The sequence below is a fragment of the Aulonocara sp. 'chitande type north' Nkhata Bay genome, linkage group LG18 (genome assembly GCF_057382095.1).
Source record: "Aulonocara sp. 'chitande type north' Nkhata Bay isolate Kocher_YH1m ecotype deep benthic linkage group LG18, A_spYH_male_GT1.1, whole genome shotgun sequence".
In the NCBI taxonomy this organism is placed as follows: domain Eukaryota; kingdom Metazoa; phylum Chordata; class Actinopteri; order Cichliformes; family Cichlidae; genus Aulonocara; species Aulonocara sp. 'chitande type north' Nkhata Bay.
The window spans coordinates 7,606,544-7,628,397 of NC_141361.1; positions in this window are offsets into that span (position 1 = coordinate 7,606,544).

Below are 21,854 nucleotides of genomic sequence, written 5' to 3' on the forward strand. Positions count from 1 at the left end.
GCCAGCTACAATGTAGCTTGCCATCACCAGTGTGTGAATGTGTGTGTGAATGGGTGGATGACTGGATATGTAAAGCGCTTTGGGGTCCTTAGGGACTAGTAAAGCGCTATATAAATACAGGCCATTTACCATTTACCAGGCCAATCACACCCATTCACACAAGCACTTTTTCTAAACTCTTAAATGCTTACTGTCTAACATTTATACACATTCACACTCCGATGGATGCATTGCAAAGGTGCATAAGAGGATACTCTCGAAACAGAAGTTTAAATTATATAAATATAATTTATAAACTCAGGAGCTATATGATCACACCTAAAAGGACATTTGTTATATTTAACATGTTCAAAATTCATGCTAATGAGGTCAAACTAACGCCACGATAATTAAATATTAAATGCCAAGACATATAAAAATAAATAAATAAAAATAAAAATCATAAGACATGAAATAACTTTAAAAAAATGTCTATTTGTACCAAAACTTTACCTATTTCTGCCTATTTTGTTTTCTATTTTGCTTGTTTCTTTTGATTATTATAGTTTGATGTCAGAATCAGAATCAGAAAGGGTTTATTGCCAAATGTTGAGCAGGTTTACAACATTAGGAAATTGCTGCGGTGCTTCAGTGCAAACATAGTGTCATAAATAGCACTTAAATAGACATGAAAAAATAAAAGTAGGGATAAGAATTAAAAGTGCTACGTAGAAAGATATGTGCATGAGCTATACATGAGATATATACATGAGAATAAGAATTAAGAGTGCTACGTAGAAAGATATATACATGAGTGCAGGTGGTGATCAGTGCCAAACATGGAATGATGCAGTGAACACAGCGTAGGGTCATGTGTTAGTAGCGGGAACAGTCATATGGTTATTGTTCATGTGTCCAACAGCAGAGAGGAAGAAACTGTTCTTATGGCGAGAGGTTCTGGTGCGAATGGACCGGAGCCTCCTGCCTGAGGGGAGCAGGTCAAACAGACTGTGTCCAGGGTGAGAAGGGTCAGCTGAGATCCGAGCTGCACGCCGCAATGTCCTGGAGGTGTACAGGTCCTGCAGAGATGGGAGTCTGCAGCCAATCACCTTCTCAGCAGAGCGCACAACACGCTGCAGTCTCTGTTTGTCCCTGATAGTGGCTCCAGCGTACCACACGGTGATGGAGGAGGTGAGGATGGACTCGATGATTGCAGTGTAGAACTGCATCATCGTCCGTGTTGGCAGGTTGAATTTCTTCAGCTGCCTCAGGAAGTACATCCTCTGCTGGGCTTTCTTAATGACGGAGGTGATGGTGGGCTCCCACTTCAGGTCCTGGGTGATGGTGGTACCCAGGAAGCGGAATGAGTCCACACAGGTGATGGGGGTGTCAGTCAGGATGATGGGGGGGAGTGGGGCTGTGTGCTTCCTGAAGTCCACAATAATCACCACTGTCTTCTGGGCATTCAGCACCAGGTTGTTGTGGCTGCACCAGGACACCAGACGTTCAACCTCCCTCCTGTAGGCAGACTCGTCCCCGTCCGAGATGAGTCCAATAACGGTGGTGTCATCTGCAAACTTGATTAGCTTGACAGACTGGTGGGTGGAGGTGCAGCAGTTGGTGTACAGGGAGAAGAGCAGAGGAGAAAGAACACAGCCCTGAGGGGAGCCGGTGCTGATGGTCCGGGAGTCCGAGACATTCTTTCCCAGCCTCACATGCTGCTTCCTGTCCGTCAGGAAGTCAGTGATCCACCGGCAGATGGGATCAGGCACATTCATCTGCACATGTCTTTTCATACTTAAAAAAACAATGTGCCTCTAAAACAGATCCCAATTTCTTCTAGTTTAGGGTTTTTAATTCAGCTCCATGAAGCTGTTCAGTCATGGATAGTGTAAAATCACTATTTTATGAGGGAAGTTACAATGTGGAGCCTCAGCTTTATTGTGTTAAGTGGTGTATATGGCATCATTTCAGTCCTTTTCAGCGAATTAAATTCCAGTAGGGCATGCAACAGTGAGCTAGGGTTTCAAGAGGTTTTTGCATAGAGCAGTTAAGTGTAGCACAATTGAATCCAATTAGAAGGCATTTCTCTGCAGGTAATCAGTGCTTCAAAACCATACTTAGAAGGCTTTAATTATTTACTTAGTTTCCAGAATGAATGAGGATTGTGAGTTTCAGTTAACACATTTTTATGCTAAAGATATTTCAACTGTTCTTGAATTTGTAAGAACCATTAGTATAAATGAGAGGTAAATTTTGGTACTGCTGTGTTAGATTACTTTGCCATCTACTCACCTAATCCACTATAATTTCACTCTTGACTAGTGGTCCACTCTTCCTTAAACTATCCATGAAATAGAACAGAAATCTGAATTTTCAAACTAAAACCTGTCACTGGGTATTTTTAAATCGCACATTTTACACCAACGGGGAGAAAAAAAAAAGATTTCTGTTAACCCAGATCACAGCTGCACAGCCATTTCAGATAAAACACCAAAACAAAAATAATCTCAGAAGTGATTTATGTCTTATTACATAACCTGTCCTGACATTTTTGATTGGCCATTTGCTAAAGCCTCCCTAAACACACGATTTATAGAAACCAGGCTCAGATCCAACAGGCCGGCTGTCTCTCTAATCCCCCTCTCCCAGTTTTGTTTTGGACCAGACCAGACCAGAAACAGTTAGTACCATTGCAGATAATAAAAGACAGAACATCAGACTGCTTTCACTGCAGGCAACAAAAGTCAATAACCCTATATAAACACATTTTAGAGGCAGTCATAATTTGAGCTGTGCACTCAGTTACACTAGTTGGTGAATCGTTGTTTTTTGCAGATATGATGAAATTTGGACAATAACTGATAATAATGACATGAAATAAGATTCTCAGTCTTTGATAGTTTTTTTTTTTTTTTGTCACACCCCAATATGTGTGTCATTCCTAAAAATTCTAACAATATAATTCACAATATATGTTGGATGTTGTATGTATACTGGTTTATTGCTACTTAATTTGTGCTTATACTTTTTTCTCTTATACGGTCAGATACATACATAATCTGCATATCTATCCGTGCAACTTTAACAATATGACAGCCTTCATTAGTTTTGCATTAGCATATACCCTTAGTAATAGTAATTTTTCCTAGCAATTATGTTATTTGGGTGGATGGATGGACTTTGATCAGCAATTATGAAGACTGCCTTGAAAGTTGTCACTCACTGTTACCCAAATGTATTTATATTTATGAGTATTTATATTTATGAGTATTTATATTTATGTGGCGTCAACAGGTGTAGTGATTGTAGTCATGAATGTAGCTCCGCATGTATTCTGTTTGACTCTTCATATATTCATATTTCTATCTATAAACAGAGAAATGATCATTTTACAGCTTTACAGTGTTATTTAAAAAACAGGCTGGAGTTTCTTAGGTGAAAGTGAAGCAATTGTTCTTACAAGCCATCGGTCTGAGGAAATTGTAGGGTCAGCAGTCTATAAATCACTATTTGTAATCATTAAGGAATACTTAATGTGTATGCCATCTGTTTTATATACTTTGCACTATATTTCAGTAAAACATATTGCTATGAAAAAGCCAAGTGCAGTTTTTGACTATGAACATGAAATACAAGCTGCAGAGTCAAAATCATCATGTCATCATTATCATCAATCCATTTCTGCCTCCTCATTAGTGGGTATTTATTTCAAGTATACTGTCTCTGCACACTCCCCTGAATATATGCTTCTCCATATGCATTTACCGTGGCATCCAGTGCTGCCTCCGCAGACAGAGTCTCCATGGCAATCTTGGGTAATGAGTAAGCGTGCCACTGCACAATCAGCCGCTAGCTCATTAGTGCATATTTATAAACCCCACCCAGTGGCAGCACACTAAGTTAAACCACCCAGGCTGGCAGACCCTAGTCCATGGCAGCAGCTGAAAGAAAGGGTGGACGAGAGAGAAGTTTGAAAGAGTTACAGACCAGGTCCAAACCGGCATCCAATAATGAACAACAGATTGCTATGGGAACAAGGTCATTCCTGTTATTACCTTACTGGACAAACAATGAGCAAGCAGTAATTCTAAAGCATGGCATATATGATTTCTCACTGGCCTACCTCCACATGCTTGACTTTTATTCTCAAAGTTTAATAATAGTTCTTTTTCATTATAAATATAGAACTGTTATAAGTTTATGGAACACATAAAGGAGGGATTTAGTGAGCTTCAGTCACCAGAGATTGAAGCCTTTTTTTCCCTAGTAAATAAAATGTATATGACAACAGAAGATGATGAGATGTGAGCTTGCTGAGCTACATGGAGGGAAGAAAAATGAAAAATCTAATAGAATATTTGTGAGTTTTTTACTGTGGGGAAAAGTCATTAATTATTTTAAATACACCTAAAACCTTGGCTTTTATCTATTTTTGCTTCCCTAAATGAGCTCTTTGTATAAAGTATCTAGACATCTTGATATCAAGCATATTGTGGTAATTATATAGCAAAGGGTGGGGGAACGGTGCTGGTGAAATAAAATCTCTCCCCTCCTGTGCTGTAACTTTATGATAATAGAAATTGTCAGAGCTTTGTAAACGGGACGACAAAGTAATATGATACCATGTGTCCCTCCATCCCTTACATCCCCCTCTCACCACCGCCAGGGTAATGAAAGTGATAATGGTAATCTTTACGGCCCACCATGCCAGCCCAAGACACCAGCGACCCCCTGACACTGATTTAATTAGCTTTCGTCTTCTTCTTCTCCTCCTCCTGCCTGTCTTTCATCAGCCTCAGCACCATAAACTATTAATGGCCTTTTAGGCAATTTAGCCTGATCACTCAAACCAGTCTGCATTCGGCTTGCCTGAAAATGTTTAAAGAGATTAGCGGGATGTGGAAAATCCTTGCCAGCAAAAAAGAAAAAAAGAAAAAAATGGAATAAACCACACTGGGGAAAGGAGGGGGTCTATTAATCTCAATCAAAAGAGCTTTATCATGGTCTGGATACCCTGTGAGAGGAGAGGAGTAGGGTTATTTTCTTTTTGATATGATGATTCAACTAGTACTTTTCAGTGAGGCTTATAATGCCAAACCATATGGCATATTTGTTGTGTTTGAGTTTTGATTCAAGTCAACAGGCTGGATAATAATGTTAATATTACGGTTACTAGTGGAGAAAAATCCAATTTTGAGGTTATGTTATTAGTGTGCATTGGATAATTATGTATCAAGTTAAGTGAATCTGAAACTATTCTTTTTAGATTGGTTGAAAAGAAGAAAATGTTTGGAAAAGGTTTTCATCTAGCTCATCATATTTTATCATGAGCTAGATGAAAACATGCTTATGTTGATGGCATCATATCACACTGATCTATTACTGTGGACTTTGTTGCCTTTTGTACATGTTGCTTCAGCCCAGTGTAATTTTATGTATAAGGACGTGACCACTTGTCCATGTAGGTAAAGTCAGATGTTTTGGGTTTAGCACCCTACTCACAATACCATCAACACTCAAATGACACTAAAGGAAATATTTTTAGGAAACTTGCCAGACAGGCTTCCAGTCACAAATCAACTTTATTTTTCCCAGAATCAACTTTTTGGGACTTCCTTACCTAGATGATTGAACATGCTTCAAGAGAACTTTATTGACCATTAAAAAATGGTGACGCCATCTGTTTTTGATGGTAACATATTGGAAATTACTGTACATAAGCAGTTAAGAAGTTATAACTGTCATCATTCTTCATAGAACATGCAGTCTGTAATTTTATAAAAAGAAATAAACCACAAAATAATACATTGAAAAATAATTGATAAGGCATCACAAATATTTGGTAAAAACAAATATTATTTTTCAATGTTTGTGTTTCAGACTTTTATGTTTCAAGGGTTAAAGTGGTCTGAAGCAATCCAGAGAAGCATTCCCGCACCTTCAGTTATTTGATAAATAAATCTGATAAGCAGGTTAATGGATACTGTCGAATTATGTCGAAAGAGCTAATGTGCCATGTTGCAGTCTGGAATTGTTTCTAATGCTTGCTCAGTAATAAGAAAATAATGACATCCCACGCTCCACTTGTAGTCCCAGTAACAAGTATCTAGATGGAACTACAGAGTAACTTTTTGTGTTTTTAAAAAAATGGTAAGTAATTGAAGTGCAACTTTTCAAATAGCTCTATACATATAAGAAAATATGTGAAGCACTTTTGTGTCTACTAGCTAATGAACAGTTAGCTAGAAAAAACATAATGTGTGATGCTGAGAGGTGAAGAAATTTTAAGAAAGAGAGGAGAGAGAATAGGATAAAAGATCTGTTGATCTAAAATGCTGCAGCAAGAATAGAGACAGGAACTAGAAAGAGAGCATGTTTTTCCAATTCTGACTTCCCTTCATTGACTTCCTGTTAAATTCATAATCACATTTAAAATCCTTCTCTTCACATACAAGGTCTTGAATAATCAGGCCATATTTTGGAGACCTCAAAGTACCTATACACGCTACCAACTAGCTATAAAATGAATGTAAATTCTTAGTTTTCTCACACAGCACCTACTTCCTGTATTTATTTTTGTGGCTCTCTCCCCACGACATCTGGCCAATGAGCAGACTGAACATTGTCACATGGTCTTTAGTGATGCATTTTGGTTTGCTTGGACTTAATTTGGATTTTTCTCTGTGTGAAAACAAAACAAACCATGGCGAAAGCTACAAGTTTATAAATTCATCAACTGATTCAGACCAAAGTAAACAAACTATAGGTGTGAAGATGCCCTACGAGTTAGTGGCACCACCCATGTCAGTTAGCAGGCAGTCAGTTTATTTACCAACTGTAAATAATACTTGGCATTGCTGGAAATGTCTTTAGAAGAAAAGTTAAGTTGAATTAAAGTTCATGAAAACAACAAAAAGCTCCAGTATTTTTATTTTTAGACACACTTGGACAACACAAGTAGGTGCCACAATGAGAATCTGTCTTTTAATTATTCAAACTATATTGATTTCAACACAAGGATTTCTATCAGCATTTTCTGATTAATGAGAAATATTTTTTGAATAAACAATTTAAATGCTAAAGCTTTCACTGTATTCCACATCAGATAAAGATTATTTTGTCATCAAATACAAATACTCGCAGAGAACAGTCAAGCTCTAAGAGATTAGTCATCAACCTGCATTTTGCACTGACTTGTAACTTTAGAGATTCAGACATTTTTTTACAGCTTTCTTTCTTTGCCCTTTATCTTGATGTTGGATCAGTGTTATGAAATAACCGTTTTATTGTTAAGCTAGCAATTGAAAACTGAGATTTTCCTCATCTATAATTTCTGCCAAAGCCTCTGCACATACATGCAACCAAGTAATGAATGACCAGTGTTCCCAGAAATGTGGTATGCTTGATTTCCTGTTGCAACACCAGCAAGTCTGTAGTGTAAATGCATGATTGTCAATCATTTGTAAGTCAGGAGCAGTAAAGTATTACCTTTAAAGTGTCTGTTTTGCTTTAAGAAGGAAAAAACTGATCAAAAGCTTTTATTTTTCTAAAGAACTAAATTTAAATTCAGTTGATCCTCAGTTTAAATAGCCAGAATTAGTGAAAATCCTTCAGCACGTTGATACATTTTTATTTTCCCTGTTGCTTTAACAGTGATCCTCATCTGACCATCTCCAGCTTAGCTACAGCTTCCAAGAAATTCATCCCAACCATTTTTTCTCCCTTAATCACCTAAGGCAGATTCCAGTAATTCAATCAATACCATCAATTCCATTGTTTACCCTTCTGTGTTCAGCTCTGGTTTCAATCCAATAAGCCCAAAATTAGACCAAAATGTCCATTTGTTGTTGAGTTGTTGAGTTAAGATTTATGCATGCCTCATTCTATTTTTCAACATGTTTGTCCTTAAGTTAAGATCTTACGTACAATCTGTACGTTATTTAGCATTTAGCATAGTTTTGCTTAATCTAAATATTCAAGTAAGTATGTTATTTTATGAAAATGTTTTCATGTATGAATACCTGGAGGGAATCTACTCTAGTAACAAAATTACCTCACATGTGATGTTTTAAATATTTAGGGGAATGTTATGTCCTTGTAGAATGATTAGCCAAAGGAAAAAAAATTATTTCTAAAAGTATTCACGATCAAATATGACATGATACTAAAGAATGTCTCGACTCTATTTAAAAGCTCTCACTCACACAGCATGCATGGAAAATGCTAATGGTCTGGTTTTGTATCTAATAGCATGGTGACCTCCACAGAGCAATGTGCCTGGGGATATTAACAGCGGGCCATTTGACAATAATGGGACCTTTAATCTGAGCCTGAGCCAAACACATGAATGACATTTCCCAGTCGGTGTTCCCATTCATAAACAGTGGGGGACCAATCACAGTGAGACAGAGTTCAATTAGATAGAAATGAAGCACATCTGTTGAGGGTAAGGGTTTTTACATCAATAGCATATCATGAGAAATACACCTTTTCTCTTTAACCTTTGGTGGGTGTGTTAAATTAACAGGTTGGTCTTAAATGGAATACCAGAATATAGTTACGTTAAAAAAATAATTTGAGATATGTTTCAAAATATGTGCAATGACAAACATTAGCCACAGAATATCTTTATGTTCAACAAGATATCTCCTCATACTCTTTCTACAATTTTTGACCATCAGATGGGGGGAAAGATGAAAAACGTAACCTTTCCTGATAGCACGATTAGCAAATGCTCTAGCCCCAGGCATGGTCTCTTCCTAATGCTAAATAGTCTCTGGGCTGATTGAATTCAGCTCATCACTGATTCCACAGGAAATTGGGAAGGATCCAAAGCAAGGAAGAGAACAACAACAAACCAAAACTTCAGCAGACCTCGGTCCTATACTAGGCAGTTCAACATAGCAGTGTAAGTGGTCACATGAAGGTGGTTATCAACTTAATAAGTTAACCCAGGGTCTCCTAATTTAGCTACAAATACTCTTACAAGAAAGAGGAGGCAACATTTCAAAAATCCCAAACATGGGCAGATCTACTGGAAGTAGAACAGCTGATTTTTTCACTAAGAGTTGAGACGATCTATATTAATAAAGTCGAACGTGTGAAGTCAGAAAGTAAAGCTGGAAAAAATGCCAAATATGTAAGATAATAGACTTAACAATATCACAGATTTATCATTAAGGCTTGGAAGAGCAAGACAGTTTTAGCTTTTATTTGTTCAACTCCAGTTGTGTTTAATGGTGACAGCAAGTAAACATAAAAACAAAATTCAAATGTAGAATTAATTGTTGTGTAAATTTGATGAAGGGTCTACAAGTGCAAGAAGTATAACATTTTTGTGTTTTATGTATTGATATTTATGTATCAAAAATTTGCAATATATTGCAGTCAACAGGAACAATCTTGAGTTTAGGATATCATACATATTACTTGTGTTCATTCGTGAAAGACAAAGAATTTACTGTACATGCTACTGAATACTGGGGGCTCAGGAGGTAGAGCAGGTCATCTACTGATCGGAAGATTGGTGGCTCAAGCCCTGGCTCCCCCTAGTCTGCATGCAAAATATTCTCGGGCAAAATATTAACCCCAAGTTCCTCACCGATGCATCCATCAGAGTATGAGTAGTAGTTAGTTAGAAAGCATAGAAACAGTGCTTGTGTGAATGGGTGAATGTGGCATGTTGTATAGAGTGCTTTAAGTACTCTGGGAGAGTAGAAAAGCACTATATAAGAATCAGTCTATTTACTACAAAAATCTTTAGACCCTCACCTACTTACTTTGAGAGGTGTGTGGTCATTAGGTAGCAATTCCACTGCTGATTGCTAATCTAGAGCAAAAACTAAAGTTGTGTTAACATCCAACCGCTAAGTCATGTGACCTTGGACACAAATCTTCTGCCAACTCCTGACAATTGTCCATCTATCAGATCACATAATTTGCATTTGTTTGAAATACATTCAATACTGCAATTATTTAGTAACCTTAACTGCTTTGACTTTACTGAAAAATACATAGCAGTCACCATATAACTGAGAGCCTCACGCTGATTACAAAATCCATGAAGAAGAGGATTTCTCTCGCCTGTGTCTGAACATGTATTGATCGAATGAAAGACTATTTGTTTGAGCGGAATGATTGCATTTCTTCAAACAACACTGCATAGGGTCTGAGATGTGGATAATCTTTCAGGCTACATGTTTTTACAATATTAAATTTGGGAAGTCCCTTCATTAACGCCACAGGGGATTCAGGGTGTGGAAGACTATGACTTCAATGTGGAAATTTATGTATTGTGTAATAATTGCTTTTTCAAATGGTAATTTCATCCAAACTTGCATTATGAAAACAGATATCCTCGTTGATTTTTCATACTGGACTTCCATATGCATTATACTGACCATAAATATTCTTGATTCCCCTGTTGTATGCTCTGCTAAATGAGGTGTAGGAAATGGCCTGAAACACTGGTATTGACTGGTAACAGATTAAATGTGATAATGCAAACACAAGAATTAAACTGATTTACTCACATCCAAAAATAAATATTTATTTTTTTTGCCTATTTATTTCTCCTGGTTGTCTTAATGGGGAGATTTCGATATCATTTCTTATTTATCAACAGGAATAAATAGCCTGAATCAAAATCATTAACAGACAACATATATAATACGCTCTCTGTGGCATAAATGGGCATTTTGCTACTGTTTCCCCATGCATATTGTTTGAATCTGTTTTTTTCTTTCCTTTTTGAGATGATTAACTCTATAAAAGACGGTTCTGTATCGTACAGTCCCAGTTCTGAAAGAAAAACAGCCTGAAATACAGCACAAAATGTAAATAAAAATAGAATGTAATGATTTACAAGTCTCATAATTCATATTTATTCACAACAGAAGATAGAAAACAAATATTTAAAGTGAGAGTTTTCTTCAAAAACATTAGTTCATTTTGATTTTGTTGCCAGAAACACATTCCAACTGGGGTGGGTGTAACAAAATGCTGGAAAAGTTTAAAAAGAAACAGCTGGAGAAATATTTTACAACTAATTAGGTTAACTGGAAAAAGATCAGATGACTGGGTATTTTAGAGAAGCAAAGTTTGGTAGCGGTTCATCAATCTGGAAAAAAAAAGGGGTCACATATTGTAAAATAACGTCCCTGAAAACAAAATTGGGAAGAATATCTGCAGAAATCTCTGTATGCAAAGGACAAGGCTGCAAATTGCCATGGGATGCTTGTGATCTCTGGGCCTTCATGCAGCACTGCAATGAAAACAGGCATGATTCTGCCATGGAAATCACTGCCTGGGCTCACAAATCTTTTTCTGTGTGCAAATTTCACTGTTCCATCCACAAATGCAGGTTAAAACTCAATCATGACACAAGTCAAATGTGAGCACGATCCAGACACACTGCCATCTTCTCTCAGCCAAGGCTCGTTTAAAATGGACTGAGCCAAAGTGGAAAACTGCTCTGTGGAGTTGAATCTAAGTTTGAAAATTTTTTTGGGAAACATGGGCATGGTTTCCTGCAAAATGAAAAGGAGATGGACCATCTGGCATGTTATCAGTGCTCAGTTCAAACACCTGCCTCTCTGATTGTACCGGAGTTTATTAGTGCCTCTGAAACAGGCAGCTTTCACATCTAGAAAGGCACCAATGGTGAGTAGCATATACAGGTTTAGAGCAACATGTGCTCCTATATAGATGGCATCTATTTTACAGAAGGCCTCACAAGGCAATGCCAAAGCACATATTGTATCAACATGGCTTCGTTGTAGAAGAGTGCTGCCTGCCTGCAGTCAGGACCTTTTAAAAGTTGACTTAAAGTACAAAATAAAAATAAGAAAGACCTGAATCTGTTGAACAGGTAGAACCCTGTATCAAACATCCCTCTCCCTAAAGTCTACCAACTGCCAAGCTTGAGCTAAAAGCACTGCTACACAGTGGTAAACATCGCCTTGGTCCAACTTTTATTTTAGATGTGTTCCTGCCGTTAGAGTCAGGTAATAGTTTTCTTGAAACGGTGCATTTTCTCTGTTTAAAACTTTGATATGTTTTCTATGTTCTAATGATGATATTTGCAAATGATTCTGTTATTATTTACATATTACATCTTAACTTTTTCAGATAGCTCGGTTTGCAAGACTTGTAGAAACATTCAAGACTGGAGACAGTGGAAGTTTTGCTAGACATTGGGTGAAAACCAGCTGTTCAGCTAATACTCTATAAAGCTAAACAAGAAATAGCCACTTCCTCTGGTAAACTCCTAAGTGGTGATGATGACAGACCAATTAGCCTGACTCATTAGCTTTCGAAGAGCATTAGAAAATAAAGCTGTGGCAGGATGGACTTCTCTCTGAGTGTTTTTGCATTATTGATTGAGAATTAATGGCGGAAGCAGCTGTCATTAAAAGGGTAAGGGATGGCTCCAGAAAACCTTAGTAATGGCAATCTGGGCCATTTAGGAGTAAGCTTGATGGCTGTTAACCACTTAAGGGTTGGAGCATAACATAAGGCAGAAAAATAGAAGGTTAGAGACAGCTCTGGATGACAGAATGCAAGTTGGATTAGGGGTCGTATTTGACATACATTCTCTTTTTCATTACTTTTATTCAACTGTTTTTTGTTCTTTCTATTTATTTTTGTATAGCAGCAGCAATACAAAATAATGCTGTATTTACTTTCATTTATCGATGTATTTGCTACATTTAAATTGTATTTTATGCTACAGATGACAATACTGAGGACAATATTTTAGGATGAGTGTTACAACAAAGACAGCAACGCCCTATCTGAATATGCTACAGCCAATTAAAATGGACCATTTTAATGTGATTGTATGATAAGCGATATGGATTGCTGTGTGGTATAGACTGTTCACGATGCTTCTTTTTCAATTTTGGTGAGCAAAATCTTTATTTCATTATTGTTGTTATTATGTGCAACTTACTAACCAGTCTTGCTAGTGTCAGGTGATAATGCAGCACAAACATGGTTGTGCCAAAGCTTAGGTTATCCAGCCTAGAATACAGAATACATAAGAAGCACAGTTTCCAGTATACCTGCTGGGCTGTCATTCCACATTTCAATTTCTGTTTCCATTACTCTGTGAAGATTATCATGTGAATACTTGTGTCAGTTTTAGAAATGATGGGTTAAACATGTGAAACTCACAGAATAATGGCACAATTTCCTTTTCAAGGTTCAGTGTAATCCTTTTTTTTTTTTCAATCTCAGCATTCACTGACTCACCCTTTTGACTACTTTATATAAAACGCAGGGTCAAAGCTGAAAGCACAATCAGATATTGTAGGTAGAGAGTTTCCCATTAACTAGCTATGCTCCAAACAGACTCACTCCTCTGGGCTTAAAAACCAGACATGTTTTTGTGTCTGTGAACACCTAAGTTTGCCACTGTCCCACCCACACATTACTGTATCATTCAATTGCTCAACAATTTGAAAGGGGAATGTGTGTGGTTAGTTTGTATTACAGGTGTGTATGTGTGTTGTTTTAAAGTAAGCACAGCATGGTATAAAGGCTGCACTGAGTCAGCGGCCAGCCCCAGTGAGTAACACGAAAAAAACAAAACAGCCTGATACTTGAGTAAAAGGTCTGCAGGAAGAGGTATGCAATGTAGTAAGGTTAGCTGTTAGAATCATTCACATGTATAAACATGCATCAGTAGTGATATGCACCAAGAATGTGTCAAAACCTACTCAAACTGACTTCACAAATAGAAAATAGATAAGCATCGTTCACACATCTAACTTACTCCAGTGCAGACGACTATACAGACACGCATGCAAAAACCTGCACACTGCTTTGGTAAATAAACGTCTGGCTTTTATGACACCTGCATTGCTGAGATTTTCTTCTGCATACCAGAAGCATGGGTATCATTCACTCCATAATTACACAGTTGGCTGGAGATGCAAAGCTGTCATCTTCATGTGTTTTTTTTTTAAGTCTTGAGTAAGACGAAACTAATTGTGAAATGAGGCTCTCGGTGAATGTAGGTTATAATTACGTTTCTGCCAGTTCAACTATATATTCACAAATTTACTCGTTAAACCCCAAAAACAAGCCCATTAGAGAGTGATCATGTGCAATGTTTTGGTGAAAATAAATGTTTATTGAAGCCTGTTGAATACAGTGCACTCACTTGGTGGTTACTTTTATTCTGACTTCCAACGAGTTTGGCATTTCAGTTTTTATCATAGAAAGTCATGTTATTTTTTTTTTATTTTTGGATTACTACATTCAATACATGAAAATCACAGTTGCTGTCAAAATTGTCAAAATTGTCTAAAAGCATTAAACTAAAACATCAAATAAGAAACTAGAAACACAAACACAGCAGATTAACGCTTTTATTTAGACATCATTTGTATTTTTTCTGGCTAATTCTCTTTAGTGCTTTCTCTAATGATTCGCCTTAATTTATACTTCAACGCACACATGACCAAACATCAAGTCTCAGTGTCTGAGCACTCAGGGTCTGCCGTTTTCATTTGGCTACAAATACTGACATGTGTCGTTCTGAGCGTACATCCATCCATGACAATCGCTATTTGCACACCTACACCCAGTCACATTGTAAGGACTAATGCAGCAGTACGTGATCACTCCATGACTTGAGTAATAGCTGATGACTAACGTCCTCACTTCTCACTCCCACATGACAAACAAGTCTCTTTTGCTCTTTTCACATCCTCCCTACTCCTTCACCTCCCTCATGCTATAATTCATCCAAACAACTCTATCCCCAGCTCACTCCTAATAGCTCAAAAGTAAATAAATAAATAAATAAATCCTCCCATTTCCATTCCTGACCAGTGGGTGCACCCTCCAATCAATTAGTTCATGTTCTATAATGACAGCAGCTGTGAACTGGCAGGACTTCTCCACATTTAAGACTCTCACACTGTGTGTGTGTTGGAATGTATGGCTCCCCTCTATTGACCCTGAGGATGGATAGATGGAAGTGTGCATATGTTCATGCATCACTGTGTTTTTATCTTTAAAGCAGCTGGTCTGTGTCAGACCTGGCTAACCACACAACCCAAATGTGTGTGAGGAGTAGAAAGTGCAGCACAAACTTTGAATTTTCATGTTCATCTTGTAAAAAAGATCTAAATTATTGGAGAAGTTTCTACTTTAGTAGTAGTAATAGTTTTTAAGCATTCTACACAATGTCCAAGGTCTCTTAATATATTATGTTAGTGTAGCTGTTGAAAAAGAATGGCTATCAATAATTTTTTAAACAAAAAGACATTCTTGTTTATATTGGGTAACATTTTCTTTCTTTCTATTTTGATTTTATTAATAGATCTCCTCCCAAGGTTGATCATACCTGAACCTGAGTTTGATTTGGGTAAAACAAAAAATACTGCAGACTATTGCTGGTCACATTTTCAATATGTCGTGGCCAGTGTTGGGAAGGTTGCTTCAATTGCAGACTACATAATACATGCCCAAAATGTATTTTGTAACGTATTCCATTACGTTACTCAATGAGAGTAACATATTCTGAATACTTTGGATTACTTAATATATTGTCATGCCTTTTATAGCTACATGAATGTACTATTGCTTTGTGATTTATTACTATTACTGAAGGTTACTTGCCATACCAATACCCAGGGGCGATTTTAGCCCATTTTTGGGGGTTCTGAAGCACCCCCAAAATGAATCAAAGCACCCCCACAGATTTCTTACTTTTCTTGACAATATTTGCTGTTTGTGTGACACACTACTAAAAATATAAAAAGCATACAGTACTTGGTTGACACGTAACATTTTAACAACAAAAGTATAGAAATCCCCCCCCCCCCCTTCCTAAAATGGTCTGTTCCAGTTCTCCCCTACTCTGACTCTAGCGCTCTGTCTGCCAGAGCAATGGTAGCTGAGATGCGGCGGAGCGGAGGTGTAAGTGCCTGGCTTAAAACAGGACATATTAGCTACATGTAACCTTCAGTTACTCTTTATATAGTTAGGTAGGAGTCAGACCATGTTTCTTTTTATCTGAAAAACATTACATCCAGGTAACCTGCAGTGTTGAAAACTTGTTTTCCTACGATGTTAGCTACCCTACAATCCATCCCGCTCTGTGGTAAAATCAGCGAAATTTGGCCGTCCTGTTGCTCCCATTGAAATGTATACAGCCTATTTAAAATCTAAAACTCATAATTGTCCGTAGCCTACTGTTGTTACCACTGTCCTGTTTGAAATGGATACTAACTGACTGAATGCCCATTAACCTTATAACTCCTGTTGTGTGTGTGTGTGTGTGTGTGTGTGTGTGTGTGTACAGAGAGACAGCCAGGTTCATAATGGATATAAGAAAGTTTTTTCAAAAAAAGGAGCCACATTCAGGTAAAAGTGTAAAATCAAATGACCTGTGAATCAGGAATAATATTGGATCAGTGTTTCAATATTTATATCTTTTATTAGATATACATGTGGTTTGGTTATTTGCCTTTTGGTTGAAAGTACACTGAGAGAGGACTTTTTGTTAGTGATCTTAATAGAATTTTTTCATATTAATGTAATTTTTCATCTAATTGAATACAATCTATTTGTGTATGATTGTCAGTCTGAAGAGGGAGAGAGGAAAGAGGGGAACGTGAGGAGAAAGTACAAGGTTGGGAAGAACCAGGTAAGGAAACAGACAGGGAACAGTGACAGGCAAAACAGAAACTGTTAAACTGACAAAGAGAAAAAAAACCTGATTTTACTCACACAATCTGGAAGTTGTGTCCTCCCTATATTAAAGCTGCTATACAGAATCTGCTAAACAAACTGGGTTGAAACATTTTTGACCCTCTTTAACAACATTGCAACTTAACATGATTGGGGAGATTAAAATTAATGATATATTTTGATGTGGTTCAGCCACAACTCTACTAAAACCTCAGCCAGTAATAGGTAGGCCAACTTTTGGACCGTCCAGTTGTCTGTATGACTGCCGCAGTACGTACATGAGGAGCTGTAAAGAGAAGCAGATGCTCTGTTTATATTCTAAAAATGTTTTAAGGTTGTTTCAAAGATTCTGCACTGCAGCTTTAAATGTTTTCCAAAAGCACACATACACTTATCAGTGTTTCTCAAACTTTTTACAGTGTGTACCACCTGATAAAAATGTCAAGCTCTCCCAAGGACCACCATGAAAACATGAAAGTCATAAATCTTACAACACAAAATTAGTATTATTAAATTAGTAAAATTAGTGTCTGCAGTAAAGATTTTTTCATACATTTTATACATTCTACCACAGGCAAAGTTACCTCCATTTTTATAGTTCTTTTTTAAATTAATATTTTGTAATAATTTATTTGTAAATTGTTTTGGGAGTGTTTTTGTATGTATCCAAAAAATCCACTCAGTTTACTTCTTACTCACTATGAGCATCGTTCATTATTCTCCTCCAGTAATTAAGGTTAGGATATGTATTTTTTTATTCCAATCCATTCTTCTTTTGCAGCATTTAAATAACCTTTATCAGATTTGATGGTTTGGTTACAGACTTTTCAAAAAAGTGTTTTGTTTTTCTTTCACAAATGTGGGGATTAAATTGTGTTTAAATGTGCAAAACAGTGATGTCATGTTTTGTGACGAGGACCCAGGCACAGAGAGACTTGATGAATTTAAGAATCCCATGATTTAATAAAGAAATTTGCAGACTTGCACAGAGATGGTAAAATTATGATGACTGATAATGGAGATGAAGACAACAGACAATGAGGACAGGGAGGAACAGGGGTTTAAATGCACCAAGGAGACAGTCAGAGACAACTCGGGACAACTGGAGACATTTAAGGATGCAGGGACTGACAGAGACAGGGAAGATGTCTCATCGTGGCGTGTAAAGTTTATCTTGCTCTGGCTGGGCAGCTCTCTGTGTGCTCAGCACCCCCAAAGCTCTGATCCTAGAATCGCCCCTGCCAATACCAACTAGAATTGTAAATCTTAATATAAAATGAGTAACAGTAGGGTGGACATCAGGTAAGGCTGCACTTTTTGCAGTGATCTTGTATAGAAAAATATTTCGTGCGTATATAAAACAGGTCTGCGGCTCTGAACCGTAGTAAAGGGACCTCTGGCTAATATGTCGGGTTCTGTGTCGGGCAGTGTTGGTCAAGTTACTTGAAAAAAGTAATCAGTAACTAATTACTGATTACTCCCCCCAAAAAGTAATCCCATTACTTTACTGATTACTTATTTTCAAAAGTAATTAATTACTTAGTTACTTAGTTACTTTTTAAAAACACGATTTACAACCTGAATAGGTGATAAAGTGATAGATCTTTCAGCCCAATTCTACTTTTTCTACATAATCCATCATACAAAATGTAATCAAATGGAAAAGTCTCTTTTTTTAACTTGTTTTATCAGTTTTAATCTTTTAACTTTATGCATCAAGCAAAACATTTAATTATATGCAACATTCTCTGACTGGAAGAAATTTGTTTAATATTTAAACCTATTTTCTGCACATTCCAGCACATAAAATAAAATATTTTTTGTGTTTACACTCAGTCTTTCAAACAGATGCAAGTAAAACACAGCAGAAAATAAATAAAGTCAAAGACTCAGCGGTCCTTTTGCTCTATTTTCACCTGTAAAGCAGGAGCAGGGTAGGCGGAGGGTTACCCTGGTGCAGGTGTGCTGCGGTCAGTTGAAGAATCCGCGCGAGTGTCTCTGTGAGTTTCCCATTACGTCGTAGCTACTCGGTGCTTGCTCGGAAGTTTAGGGGTTTTTTTCGCTGTAAAAAGAAGTTTTCTTCCCACGCACGATGGACGCTAATGTTTTTGTCACTTTTTATGGAATCAAACTCAAAGTAAGGTCAGTACTTCCACACTTTAAACGCTGCACGCTCATACTCTCTCCCGCACTCGATATATTATCCATTGTTGATCTGCACACAGCTGCTGTCACCAACGTCGCACTTGCTTATGTCACTGTCATGAGACATTCTGCAAAAAAAATCACGGTTTTAGTAACGCAGTAACGCAGCGTTCCTACGGGAAAGTAACGGTAATCTAATTACCGATTTTGCAATAGTAATCCCTTACTTTACTCGTTACTTGAAAAAAGTAATCAGATTACAGTAACGCGTTACAAGTAACGCGTTACTGCCCATCTCTGGTGTCGGGCTTGTGGCCGAAAACTAGCTTTACTTTGTTGTCTGGGTCAACCTTTCTAGCGAGAGACAGAGAGAGGCATTGAAAGAGCTTATTGCTTTGGAGGAAAACACAAACACAGTGTACAGTCGAGTCTTAATAGCTTACTTACAACTGGGCTCGTCAGGCACTCTTCTTGGCTGCAGTGGTTATTATTATATTTACATGCTTCCATCTCCCGTTTCTGCTCGGTGACAACTCGTACTTTTCAACTCTCCTTTTTCTCCCTCCCTGGCGCTCACAGACACATAATGGGTATGGCAGTCCATTCTCCTTGCAGCACGGACTACACTGCCCATCAGGCTACATTTTTTAGGGCTATGCCTGTAACACTCTGCCTGTTGCCTTTATATTAAATAATTTTTTGAATAACAATTGAAAAAAATATTTCTTCACGTCATTATGCGGGCCGCAAGTAGGGGTGACATGGGCCGTGAAATTGAGACACAGGCATCAGAGCCTCTTAATGTGTGTTTTGTTTGGGTTTCCACCGGAGTGGAATTACCAGAAATAGAGAGGGCATAGCCTAACATATGAAACAGGAAAAGACCGCCGTGTAATCCCTTCATTTCAACAAAGTAACTGCTTTCTGTACATCACTCTTTTAAATGGCAACTGTAACAGAATACAGTTATATTTTTTATTTTAACGTCGGTACTTGTATTCCGTTACTCCCCAACACTGGTCGTAGTGTAGTATTATTGTGTAGTATTTCTATTGAAAAGTTTCTTTGATTGTATTCTTTTTCATTTAGCTGTTTAACTTTGTTTTTCTTTCTATATATAACTATAGCTATCGATATTTATCTGCTTATACAGAGGCACTGTTTACTGGTGGAGTTTACTTTAAGTGTAATGTTTTGGGGATGATGCTTGATTGGTTTTAACTGTTTTGTTTTCTTCTTACCCACCTGTCTGAATGTAGTCCACCCCCACCACCCCACCCCTTTACCCCCCTCTAAGCTCTCTTATTTCAGGAGCCAAAACACATCTGAACTCTGGTCACAGCACTAGAACATTCTCCCATTTTCACCGTCTTCTGCTCCTCTCTGTCATCCTGCCGCTGTGGAGAGAGGTTGATCCATCATGCACACACACAGACATACACAAGCAATACATTCACACACACATACCACTATAAACACGCACACACAGGCAGACTCGCCCACAAGAATGTCATTCCAGGGATAGCTTGATCCATCACAGATGCTGTTACACACACAGATACGCACAGACAGACACACTCACACGCGGAGCACATGCCGAGTATGTGCACATACACATGTGTGCATCTCCCTGCCCACATGTATGTCATTCCAGCAGCTTTATCCATCACTCACACCCTTGCATGGTTGCTTTCAGACGCACACATAGAAGTACCATGGATATTACTGAGTAATTGGACAGTCTGTTGGCAGGGGTTATGAGTCCTTAATGATTGTCAGATCTGTCACAGACCCAAGAGATTCATCTTTAGCTTAAATCTCCTCATCAGCTGTCAAGAGAGCCCTCTTCAGTGTGATCAACCCGCTGGAATAATGTTATATAATTGTAACCACAAAAAACAAAAACACAAAACTTCAACTACAGTATTTCATGCGTATTCTTTGACGAAGCCAAGAATGAAACACTATATTTTTACATTTTATTTATTACATTTTTTGTCTTTTCAAGCTTATTTCTTAAAGTTAAAATAATTCAATATGCAGTTAAAATTTAGAGGCAGGTTTGAATCGGGGAATGCAAACAGCACATCTGGACAAGCAGAAGCATTTTTGTGTACAAGAACATTGGCACACCCAAATTTAACAGCCAACTCAAGACACAAAGAAGCAGACGAGGACGTCGTCCAAACCTGTTGGGACTAAAATCATTTGGACTGACCTGACCTTTTAGATCAGACATTGGTTATTTGGTTACTGAGCAGACTCACGAACGTCTTTAGCTTTACCATGTTCTCTGTAACTGTCTCTGTAATTGCCCAGTGAAAGATTATGACCAGGCGTCTGAGTGTCAGACTATTTTTTTTCCTTCTAAATGCATGTTACTTCCTTTAAAAGCATTGAGACATTTAAAAGCATAATCTGTTGGAGGCCAGAGAGAAGGAGGAAGTCACATGTCCCGCTGCTTCCTCAAGGCTTGTCTCTCCCATTGCCACGAGGCCACTCACCCACTCTTTAAACGCTTCCCGCATACACACAAAACCCACCTATTTCATTTTTCATTTTCAGCTATTTTCTGGGGCTTTGCAGCAATATTGATATAAAAAGACTGCAGGCTCCTGAGCTCATGCTGGGATGGAAGGCACCCATCCATGGTGCAGTAGGGAGCTCAGTATTCGCCCCTCCCACACCCCCCTCCACAAAAAGACGATATTACAAGGCCCTTTTACCATGGCAATATAACAGAGTGGGGACAGAGAAGCAGACGTGCTGTTTAAATGTCTGTTGAAGCGTTGCAACTGTGTATGTGACAACATTCAGCCTGGCGATTTTGACTTCATGTAGAGTTGTTTTGATTGGCTGTCTAAACTGACGCCCCTGCCATGGTCAATCACAATTTGTTTATGTAATCTTCACGAATATGGTGTATCGAAGGAGGGTACCCACTGGGAATATTGATGTGAAGTCAGTGATTTATTCTGCACTACAGCATGTAGCCTGCATGGATCGTGAGTTTTTATGCT